The following is a 12,514-nucleotide window of genomic DNA, read 5'->3' on the forward strand; positions in this document are numbered from 1 at the left end:
ACACGTTACTAGCAAGAAAATTAAAGGACCAACAAACACAGTCCCGAATTTCCTCCATACAAACCCCTACAGGCCAACTCACCTATGACCAAACACAGATAGGGAAAATTTTCCATGATTTCTATCACCATCTATACAACATACAATCAGCCCAACAAGTAGACCCGGATTTACTATCTAACTTTCTCACAGAGGCAGGACTCCCTAAGCTAACAGATGACGAGATCCAAATGTTAAATGAGGAAATCACACTCGAGGAATTGACTAATACTCTGAAGAATCTACCTACAGGAAAAACGTTATTCAATGACTTTTTAAAAGGTAGCACAATCCCAAATTCAAATTTAAAATCTTATCTATCCCTAATCCCTAAAGAGAATAAAGACCATACCAATTGCACCAATTATAGGCCGATAGCGTTATTAAATTCAGACCTAAAGCTTTTCTCTAAAATACTAGCCAATAGATTGGCCCCCATTCTCCCTAGGTTAATTAATAAAGACCAGGTTGGCTTTATTCAGGGTCGCCAAGCGGGCGACAACACGAGACGGACTATTGACCTAATAGAAGTGTTAAATAGGATGTGCACACAAGCACTACTCTTGAGCCTTGACGCTGAAAAGGCGTTTGGTCGCCTAAGCTGGCCCTACTTATTTGCCCTTCTCAAACACCTAAATTTCTCGGGTCCCTTTTTGTTGGCTCTTCAAGGTTTGTATAGCCACCCGACTACACAGCTGAAACTCCCAGGTCAAGCAGCATCAGTCATAAACATCAGGAACGTTACAAGGCAGGGGTGCCCTTTATCCCCACTTCTATATGCACTAAGTATAGAGCCCCTAGCTGCCACTTTTAGGAACTCGGCCGACATAACGGGAGTGAATGTCAACAGGACACAGTTCAAAATCGTATTATTCGCAGACGATGTGCTGCTCACGTTGACAAACCTACAAGTTTCCCTACCTAAGTTTCCCTACCTAATTTGCATAGGATTCTAGACATCTATAGCAAACGTTCTAATTATAAAGCTAATGTAAGTAAAACAGAAGCACTTCCACTTAACATCCCTCAGAATAGTCTGTTGGCTTTACAATCAGCTTTCCAGTATAAATGGAAGACAGCCTCGATATCCTATTTGGGGACCCAAATTATGCCACATTACACCGACCTTTTTAAGCAAAACTTTATCCCTTTAATCCAATAAATGAAACTATTATTAGGAAAATGGGATACATATCCAATTTCATGGTTTGGCAAAATATCAGCAGTAAAAATGAGTATTTTACAAATTTTTATATTTATTTCAAACATTGCCTATTACTGTTCCTTTATATGTGCTAAGAGACATTCAATCATGTTGCCATAAATTCATTTGGAGCAACAGTAGACACAGAATAGCACGAAAAATATTAACAACCTCGACTGAGTTTGGGGGTCTCAGAGTTCCAGCCTTTCAGAAATACTATGAGGCCGCTCAACTCAAACATTCCAGATGATATACGATTTGATCAACCCACTCACTAAAGATATGATGTCGTTCAATGACCTCTCAGCGAAGGTACCACAAGGGACATGCCGATTCTTTGAATACTTATAACTTAGACATTTCCTTACACCATACTGTTCTGAACTCAAGAATGTGCCACCTACCTCTTTTGAATGCCAAGCTCGATCAGGGCTCCCACAAAAGATTCTTGTCTCAAGGATTTATAAAATACTCAATGACCCTCAGTCGGACACTCTCCCAAGACACTCATGGGACGCTATTTTACCTCAACCAATTTCAGATGAGGACTGGTTGGGTATTTGGTCCAACGCAAAGAAAATGGTGCTTTGGTCTAGACAAAGAGAACACATTTACAAAATCCTCCTACATTGGTACGATACGCCAGCCAAGTTGCATTCTTTCTTTCCAGATCATTCGCCACTTTGTTGGAGAGGTTGTTGAGAAATCGGCAATGTGCCTCACATTTTTTGGACTTGCCCTATGATCCAACCACTATGGACCGAGATAACAGAACTCATAAGTAGGCTACTTCGCAAACCAGTAACAGCGGATATTCAAATCTTGCTGATGGGCAAGCCTCTCTCAGATACTCATAAACAGACTCAGTCTCTTCTCAACCAAATTTTTACGGCTACACGCATGAGCATAGCAGCTAAATGGAAGACACAGACTATACCTTCACTGGAGGAAATAAAAAATAGAGTAAATAGCAATAATGCTTTTGAGGCGGCATAGCGACATTAAATAACCAAATGACTTTACAGAAACTTGGGCGGCTTGGGAACTGCTATCATAGGCTTAGATAGTCAACTGGCTCCTATACTTGTCTTAGGGAGAATCCACTTTTTTTTTTTTTTTTTTTTTAGCGGTATGGTTGGATCTCTTGCTCTCTCAGCACATATAACAGGCTTTTGCTTTTCTACAAACCTCACGACTTTGGGGTCCTGAGATGATAATTACAATGTCACAGTCATATCTTATTTTATTTTATCTTATTTTGATTTAACAGCATGATTCATTTGATATGCTTCTTCATTTATGTAACTGGATACTGCATAGAGCAATGTTAAGATTGATGTAAATGAACAATTCTTGAATACGTCATGCTATGTTCTTTGTGTGAAAAATAATAAAAAATTTTAAGTAACAAAAAAAAAAAAAAGAAGAATAAAGTAAATGTTCTGGAATGGCCAAGTAAAAGTCCTGACCTTAATCCAATTGAAATGTTGTGGAAGGACCTAAAGCGAGCAGTTCATGTAAGGAAACCCACCAATATGCAAGAGCTGAAGAGCTGTTCTGTATGGAGGAATGTACTAAAATTTCTCCAAGTCAATTTGCAGGGCTGATCAACAGTAACTTTTGCCACATGCAGATGTTATTGGATCATTTTTGTTTTCAATAAATCCACCATAAATAATAAATTACAAGGGAAGTAGGTAATGTAAGGTCAAGGTGGCTGCTAGTTTACATTCCCTCTTAGTTTAGTAGGAGGGAACAGCATTGCAAGTTGAGTCATAACATTAGGGAATTCTTATTTGAGTTAATAAGGTAACCTGCTGCTAGGGGCCTAAAGGACAAACAATGTGTTTCTGGGGCTGTTTCTGATTCGGGCATTAGGTGGAACAACTAGACTGAAAAATATTATTAACGAAAAATTAGTATTGATTGCACATAGTGGCAATAATGACTAATGGAAGGAGGATATCTTCAAGGATAATTTCATTAGAACTTTCTTGGTTTATTTCTTAGAGACATTACCCATGCCAAATTACGAAGCAATGGCTAGAAAAACAATGAAGAGATGGGATGAGTGAAGGCCTAAAAGTATTTAACTGTTTGGGTTTGTTATTGAAAATTTGGTTTTTAAACCATTCATTTCATGGCTGTGAAAAAGGATATTATAATTTTAACATAGCTAATATACACAAAATTTGACCTCAGAAGTCCTCTGGGTTTGTTGCGAGAACAAAGGGAGAATTTTGAAATAATATATAAAATTCTGCAGGGTAGACAATGTTCAATGCATGTTGGTTAATCAATACACATTGAGTATATAAACATTATATACCAATACCTATAATATCCTATAATAAGCTAATTTCTCTTAAAATCATAATCACTTTGAATATTATGCATGTTCAAGAAATAAACCAAGGCACTCTTACAAGTCTTAAAAATTAATAGAATCTGCCATCACAACATCGCTCAGCAGGGCATTCCACAACCTCACTGTCCTCACCATGAAGAACCATATTTGCTGCTTTAAATAAAATCGTAATTTCCTCAAGTCTAAAGGCATGACCTCTCATTATTTCATATTTTCCAAAGGAGAAAAGATCCCACTCTGTCTATAAATATTTTTGTAATGATTAATCATGTCTCCTTGCAAGCACATTTTCTCCACAGAAAATAACCCCAACATTGACAGTCTACCCTCATAATTTAAATATTCCATCCCACTAATCAGTATAGTTGCACATCTCTGCACTCTCTCCAGCTCATAAGTATAATTTTTAAGGATCTGAGCCCAAAACTGCACCACATACAAGGTGAAGCCTTAACAGGGACTTATAAAGAGGCATAATTATGTTTTCATCCCTTGAGTTAATGTCATTTTATTGCAAGACAGAACTTTATTTGCTTTAGTGGCAACTGATTAACACTGCTTGTTATTCTTAAAAATCTCCAAATCCTTCATAATAAAGGAAACCCCAACACAATGTCATTGCTATCTTGTACTTATGGTAATTCTACCAAAATGCATAACCTTGTATTTATACACATTGAACCTTATTTGCCAGTTTGCTGTCCAGTTCTCAAATTTAGTCATATCAACTCTGCAACTTTCTGTACAAAGGTGACACCATATAGACAATATTATGTCATCAAATCATGCTTGCATTTTCGTTTAGGTCACTGGGTCACGATTTTAGAAATTAAATTTGTGTATTGCTGAGCTTAACATAATGATATCTTAAGCAAAGTAACAAACGTAAAATACAAGCATAGAAGTGCAAGCTCAATATACATAATTATATAGTGCAGCATGCTCATTATTTGTGTACAAATGATGACCACAGCTTTTTTCCTCAAGGAAACAAAAATCTAGGACCAAGGCAGGTACATGGCAAACACATATCTAAAGTATACATCCTATTAAAATATTTTGTTACATTAATAAGTATGACATTTCAGAAACAGAAATTTTTGTTGAGCATTGTGACTGGCCGCTCGCTGCCGCCTGAGGAGAGGTTCTCACCTTGACTCATGGCAGGAGCGGCCCAGGATGTTAGGAAACATGGGTGTAAGTAAATAAGAATATGGACTTGATGAAATGGTCCAGTTCCTCAAAACTGACATTATATTATATGTGATCTTTTATGAAAAAGATGTACTGTAGCATGATTAACCTTTGAAATTCAAGTCAAACAAAGGAATGATGCCACCTCATAGTGCATAATATTTTTGCATGAATTTTGTTTGTTGTTAAAGTTATGGGATACTATTCCCTTTGACATTCTTTTTTGCATGAATTTTGTTTGTTGTTAAAGTTATGGGATACTATTCCCTTTGACATTCTTCAGCTCCTGCTGTGCTCTATGCTTTTTCACTGAAAGGATTAATGAATGCGTAACTATTAAATTGAGAAGTTTGAAAAACTAGCCTGTAAAATTTAAATAAAATCAAGGTCAAAGCTAGAAGTAAGGCAACCTTTACAGTCAAATAGCAAAATGTAATTATTTTCAGTAAGCCTAATCTGATTCATGCTATAAAATATCCTCTTACCCATGATTCACATTGCTATTTTTTGAGAACACTTGAAAAATGTTTTTTTGACACTGATTGCACTTGCTTTCATTTCTGAAAATTATTAGGTCCATTTTCCACTGTTATTATAATTTAACAATCCCTAATTGACTGATACAGTACATAATTAAATATTTATATGTAATTAAATCATTTGCCCATTATATTGTATTATGTTGGGATTTGTATAATTGATACTGCCAGCATGAATCTGTTGAAAATAAAATATTTTACGTAAACACGTTTTAACAAAACATTAGCTTGTAGGGGTGTAGGTAACATTCCATAAAATGAATGAAAATGGCACACAACAGAGCTATGATGATAGTTTATTGTGAATTTTATTTTTTCCAGTGTTAATCACTACATTGTGGTCTTCCCAATGTAATTATCAAAATGTTAACCCCTTTTCCTGTTTTTGCTGTTTCCGATGAGTGAAGTACTTGACCTGTTTATTGAGCTTGGGGATCACACTTGATTTCTGTCATAATTTATGTTTTCAACTTTCCCCTCAGTTTTAAACTTCCTGATTTCAAAACAATTTGAATAGGCCCCGAGTTTTAAATCCCAGTGCTTAGGAATGAGGCTACTTATTGGTAAAGTCATGCACCTGGGATATAAAAATATCCAAGCCACGTAACCCTTAATGGGACTGCACTAGGCTCCTTGTAGATAATAAACTTGGCTGTAGCAAGCAATGCCAGTCAGCAGCATCAAGGGCAAATAAGGTATTGAGCTGTTTTTAAAGGGGCATAAATTCACGAGAGGAGGGGGTCATTGTTCAACTATACAGAGCACTGGTAAGGCCCCATCTAGAATATGCCGTACAGTTTTGGTCTCCAGCGCTCAAACATGACATTATTGAATTAGAGAGGGTACAGAGAAGGGCAACTAAGCTGGTATGGAAAATCTTAACTATGAGGAAAGACTGGCCACATTGGGGTTGTTAACGATAGAGAAGAGGATCTTAAGGGGTGACTAGGTATAAATATATAAGGGGATCATATAATAATCTCTCTAATGCTTTATATACCAAAAGGTCTTTCCAGTTGACACGTAGGCACTAGGGATGGGTGAAAAAAATTGCTATAGTTTGATTTCCGCCAAATTTCGGAATTTCACCACTGGCAACATGTTACGCAAAACTTTTCTCCTTATGTGCTATAGATAAGCCACCCCTGAAGCGTACCCACAGTTATGCTTCAGTGCAGCACAAGTCAGGCTGTGCTGCAACTCCTCTGCCTGGGGGAGAGGAGTCATACTGCATCTGAGCTCATGGCCGCTTTCCAGCGATGGTTCACTCCCCTCCAGCTACTAGCAGGTAATATTGTATGCAACCACAGTCGCAAACCTGCTGGGCACCCTCCACCTAGGCCAACTGACCAATGTGCCTTGCTTGACACATATGCTCATCCTTGTGGTGCAGCACTACTTGAAGAGCTAGCAAGGGTTGGGTGAGTTGCTGGAGAAGGCACGTAGGGTATGCGGGAACTTTTGCAGGTCCCTCACCGCCAGCGCGTCTTTGGCACGGATTCAGCAGCAGCATCATCTGCCACCCCACTGGCTGATCTGATCTGTGTCCGATGCACTGGAATTCTACCCTGCACTTGGTGGAGTGCCTTGAGCAGCACTGGGCTGTCAGCAATTACCTGCTGGAGCACAGTGCCTGGGGTACTCAGGGGGCAGATTTGGGGTACTTCGGTGCAGAGCAGTGGCAGCCAAGTACTTGCCCCCTTTGAGCAGGCCACACACTTTGTTAGAAGGGACAATATGTGTGTAAGTGATGTTATACCCCTGGTTTTCCTCCTCAAGCACATTTTGCAGGCAGAGGGGGCTGGGAGGCAGGAAGTGGAGGAATTTCTGCCTGATGAAGAGGATAAGGGAGAGGAGGACTGGGTGCCTGCACAGCATGGTGAGCAGGGCACAAGCCACCCAAACACCCCAGCTATTGTCAGCTGCTGGGAGGGCACAGAACAGGTGGAGGTGGAAGTAGATGACCTGCTGCATCTTGAGGGCAGTCAACAAGAGGATGGTCGGGAGCAAACTTGCCTCCGGAGCAATCCCCGGATCTGTTCCATTAAAGACCAGGATGATTACTGGGTGGCCACTATGCTTGACCCACTTTACAAGGAAAAAGTGGGGGAGTTCCTTGTACCCAACCAGAGAGAGAGAGGAGGGTGGATAAATTGAAGAGGGCTCTGTGCCTAAACTGGTGGAGGCCTTTCCCCAGTCTGACACTTCTCAGGTCTCCACTATTCCACCCATCCAGCAGAGACGGGGGCCAAGCAGCAGCAACAGCAAAGGCGTGATCTCATGGGTTTGTGGAAGAGCTTTTTTGAGCCTCATCAGTGCTCCAGTGCGGCTGGAGCATATGGTGGCTGACTACATGTGGTATGTCAGTGTGTAGGACTCCATGCGCACTGATGATGACTAGGGATGGGCGAATTTGACCCGTTTCTTCAAAATTTAATCGCTGGCGAAATGACACCTTGTCTATGGGCGTCAAAAAAATTTTGACGCACATCTTTTTTTTTTTTGCACAACGCCATACAAGTCTATGGAAGTGATTTTCGCGGCGAAACAAGCCGAAAAAATTCACCCATCCCTAATGATGACCCCATGTATTTCTGGGTGTTGAGGCTCAACCAGTGGCCAGAACTGGCACAGTACTTTCTGGAGGTGCTGGCTTGCCCCCTGCCAGTGTTCTGTCAGAGAGTGTCTTCAGTGTCGCAGGTATGGGGTGCCATTTGTCCCAAATACATTCTGTATACAAAACTATCCCTAATACACAGAATGAATGTCTCTCATGTTATATAAGTATTTGTGACCATACACAGAGAAAACAAATATACGAAAGACTTATTTCTATTAAAGAATGAAAACAAAATCTGGTTAGTGCACAAAAGGATGTCATTATATCACAAACTCCATTCTGTACAGTTTAACAAGCAATCTGTCGCACAAATGTATAACCTCCATGTAACGGACACACTTATGTGCAAAGTTACTTACAGAATGAATTATGTAAAAACAAAGTTGGACATAATATATAATAGTGTAACTAGTGCTTGTCAAGCTAGATTTGACTGACAAAATAGATATCTGTGACAGAAAGCAAGATTTTATAGTACAGGATTCATTCTTTCCACAAAATGACAGTTTTGTTTCACAAAACAGATAAAATAACCATTCTGTGAAGCAACACTGTCAGTCACATTCCTGAACCAATAAGAACAAAGCTTATTGCCATATACAAACAAGATGAGAAGTGGCCAGCTCTGCTCCACATGGCTAAGGCAAAGTATCTGGCCTGCTATAGAGGGCGCCCTCTAATGTCCCATGTGCTGCATAGTAATAAACATGCACAAACCTTTCCTTAAAGAGCTGCTGTTAAACACTACAGGTTCATAAATGGAAGTTTTTGCAAATGGCTGAGAAATATAATGCTGCACTTATGATTGTAGAGAAAGAAAAGTATGCAAAACTTATATAAATATGATCATTTTAGGTGATATGGCTATTCTTATTGTATTAACCTGCTTGTGTGGCCATTTTGGTTAAGGGCATTCCTGCTGTTTTGCCATTATCTTATGACTCACTCCTGTTCCTCTTCCTGTCTAAGATGAGAGTAATAATGGGACAGGCCACACCCACCTTCCATGTTGTATTAAATGTACCAGAAGTTACAGTGTTTGTCTGGCTGCTTTGCCTGACTCTCAGAATCAGCTATAAGTTTTGTATATGATAGTTAGACTCCAATGTCTCTTCCTAGCTGTAATCTTGCACCAATTAGCTTGTAGTAGTCTCTTAATAATGTGCTTAGCTATAGTCCAACTACTACATAATAGGTTTAGCCAGAGACTTGGGACTGATCATGTGCACACATACCTCCCAACTGTCCCTTTTTCAGAGGGACAGTCCCTCTTTTGACAGCTCAACCTGAGGTCCCTCATTTGTACTGGAAAGTCCCTCTTTTCTCTGCACTGAACAGCCAAAGTTTCTAACTTAATTGGCTTTTGGCAGAGAGGCCAGTACAGCTAACAGGTGCAACTAAGATGCTTTATAACAATTTTGAGATAAGAAAATAAGTAATTTTAACAGTTTAGATAAGGAGAAATATTTTCACATTTTTATAACCTGCCAAACTTTGTAAAATGAACATGGTAATTAGGGGGTGTGACCACAAAATGGGTGTGGTCAAAAAAATTGCTGCACTACATGCAAAAATTTTTTGTCTCTCTTTATATTTCCAAAATGTTGGGAGGTATAGTTCAACTACTACATAATAGCTTTAGCCAGAGACTTGGGACTGATCATGTGCACAGTCGCATTCTCTATAGTATGATGTTTATGTTATATGAGCAGCCACTCCTGAGTACTGGGTCATTTAGTACTGGGTCATTTAGTACTGGGTCATTTAGGCAGGGGCAATTTTATATAGAAGCAACAAGCTGCACAATGCTTTATATTTATTTATAACAAAAGACTCTAATGATGCTGTCCCCCTTACCTGCCCAGTGCTTAACCCTTTCACATCAGAGTGGGTCGAGGGGGGCACAACACTAGAGCAGAGAGCACAACTGCGCCCATGTCACATGCATGTCCAAGGCCGCCAGCAGGGGGGGGACAAGTGTTCCGGGCCTGAAGGGGGGCCCAGAAGTACTGCATTTTTCAAAGAGCCGGGTCCCCTTTACGAGCGCCCGAGTCATGCGGCCATTTTGCATATTACAGAATGCGGAAGTGCCGAAAAGACGAAGCTGAAGTCCCAAAGCGGCGAAAAGACCCAAATTTATGAAAGGAGGTGAAGTTGAAGTCCTAAAGCCTTTTGTTTACACATAGTACTCAGGAGTGGCTGCTCATATAACCTACACATCAAACTAAACACAATGTGTGTGCACATGATCAGTCCCAAGTCTCTGGCTAAAACTATTATATAGTAGTTGAACTATAGCTAAGCACATTATTAAGAGACTACTACAAGCTAATTGGTGCAAGATTACAGCTAGGAGGAGACATTGGAGTCTAACTATCATGTACAAAACTTATAACTGACTCTGAGAGTCAGGCAAAGGAGCCAGAGAAGCACAGTAACTTCTGGTACATTTAATACAACATTGCAGGTGGGTGTGGCCTGTCCCATAATTACTCTCAGCTTAGACAGGAAGAGGAACAGGAGTGAGTCATAAAATAATGGCAAAACAGCAGGAATGCCCTTAACCAAAATGGCCACACAAGCAGGTTAATACAATAAGAATAGCCATATCACCTAAAATGATCATATTTATATAAGTTTTGCATACTTTTCTTTCTCTACAATCATTATAAGTGCAGCATTATATTTCTCAGCCATTTGCAAAAACTTCCATTTATGAACCTGTAGTGTTTAACAGCAGCTCTTTAAGGAAAGGTTTGTTCATGTTTATTACTATGCAGCACAGGGGACATTAGAGGGCGCCCTCTATAGCAGGCCAGATACTTTGCCTTAGCCATGTGGAGCAGAGCTGGCCACTTCTCATCTTGTTTGTATATGGCAATAAGCTTTGTTCTTATTGGTTCAGGAATGTGACTGACAGTGTTGCTTCACAGAATGGTTATTTTATCTGTTTTGTGAAACAAAACTATCATTTTGTGGAAAGAATGAATCCTGTACTATAAAATCTTGCTTTCTGTCACAGATATCTATTTTGTCAGTCAAATCTAGCTTGACAAGCACTAGTTAGTTACACTATTATATATTATGTCCAACTTTGTTTTTACATAATTCATTCTATTAGTAACTTTGCACATAAGTGTGTCCGTTACATGGAGGTTATACATTTGTGCGACAGATTGCTTGTTAAACTGTACAGAATGGAGTTTGTGATATAATGACATCCTTTTGTGCACTAACCAGATTTTGTTTTCATTCTTTAATAGAAATAAGTCTTTCGTATATTTGTTTTCTCTGTGTATGGTCACAAATACTTATATAACATGAGAGACATTCATTCTGTGTATTAGGGATAGTTTTGTATACAGAATGTATTTGGGACAAACGGCACCCCATACGCAGGTGGGCTGGACACGGAGAAGTGGACACGGCTATCCACTGGCAGCATGGATATTCTGACATTTATAAAAATGTATGAGGCATGGATAAGGGGGGATATCCAAGTGCCCATTGCAGACATCAGAGACTAGCCTCCTCTCTTCCTCACAAATGTACCCTCCTCTCCTGCTGCCTATACTCCCCTCTCATAGACTCTTCCTCAATAGTTTTGCCTATCTCTGCTTCTGTTGCAGCCTGCTACCACTAGTACTACTGCTGCATTGTTGGCAAATGTTTTTCTGGTAGGGGCCCATCAAGGCTCCTACTGCTGTTACTCATAATACTGCTGCATTGTCGGCAAATGTTTTTCTGGTGGGGCCTATCAAGACTAATAATAATGTTGTTTCTAATACTGCCACATGGTTGGCAAATTTTTTCTGGTTGGGGTCTGTAAAGGTTCATAATAATGTTACTTCTAATACTGCCGCGTAGTTGGCAAATTTCTTCTGGTTAGGGGCTGTCAAGTTTTTTAATAACTTTACTTCTAATTCTGCCGCATTGTTGGTAAATTTCTTCTGGTTGAGGCCTACCTCTTCTAATTCTAATAATGTTGCTTCCAATACTGCTGCTGCTGTTACTACTACTGCCATGTGGTTGGCAAATTAATTCTAGTTGAGGCACACCTCTTTTAATTCTAATTATGTTGCTTCTAATACTGCAGCAGAGTCTGCAGATTGTGTGCTCTATCCTATCCCTTATCGTTTAAAGTATTGTATTTGTTCCAGCTGGTGTGACCTAATAAGGAAAGTGAGCAGTAACTATTTTACTTATAATACTGCCACATAGTTGGCAAATATCTTCTGGTTGGGGCCTGTCAAGGCTCTATATACTTTTTATTCTATTAATGCCGTGTAGTTGGCACATTTCTTCTGGTGTGGAGTCTGTCAAGGCTTCTAATAATGTTGCTTCTAATAGTGCTGCTGCTGTTACTACTACTGCTGCATAGTAGGCAAATTTTCATCTGGTGTGGAGTCTGTCAAGGCTTCTAATAATGTTGCTTCTAATACTGCTGCATAGTTGGCAAATGTATTCTAGTTGAGACCTACCTCTTCTAATTATGTTGCTTCTAATACTGCTGCTTAGTTAGCAAATTTCTTCTGGTTGCGTCTGTCAGG

General features: G+C 39.6%; 1 protein-coding gene across 2 annotated transcripts in view; it reads right to left on the reverse strand.

The window, feature by feature from the left end:
• The window catches only part of LOC108700042 (astrotactin-2), an 882,685-nt gene that overhangs the window by 676,373 nt on the left and 193,798 nt on the right, over positions 1 to 12,514 (reverse strand). The window lies entirely within an intron of this gene.

The sequence above is a fragment of the Xenopus laevis genome, chromosome 8S, assembly GCF_017654675.1.
Source record: "Xenopus laevis strain J_2021 chromosome 8S, Xenopus_laevis_v10.1, whole genome shotgun sequence".
Classification (NCBI taxonomy): domain Eukaryota; kingdom Metazoa; phylum Chordata; class Amphibia; order Anura; family Pipidae; genus Xenopus; species Xenopus laevis.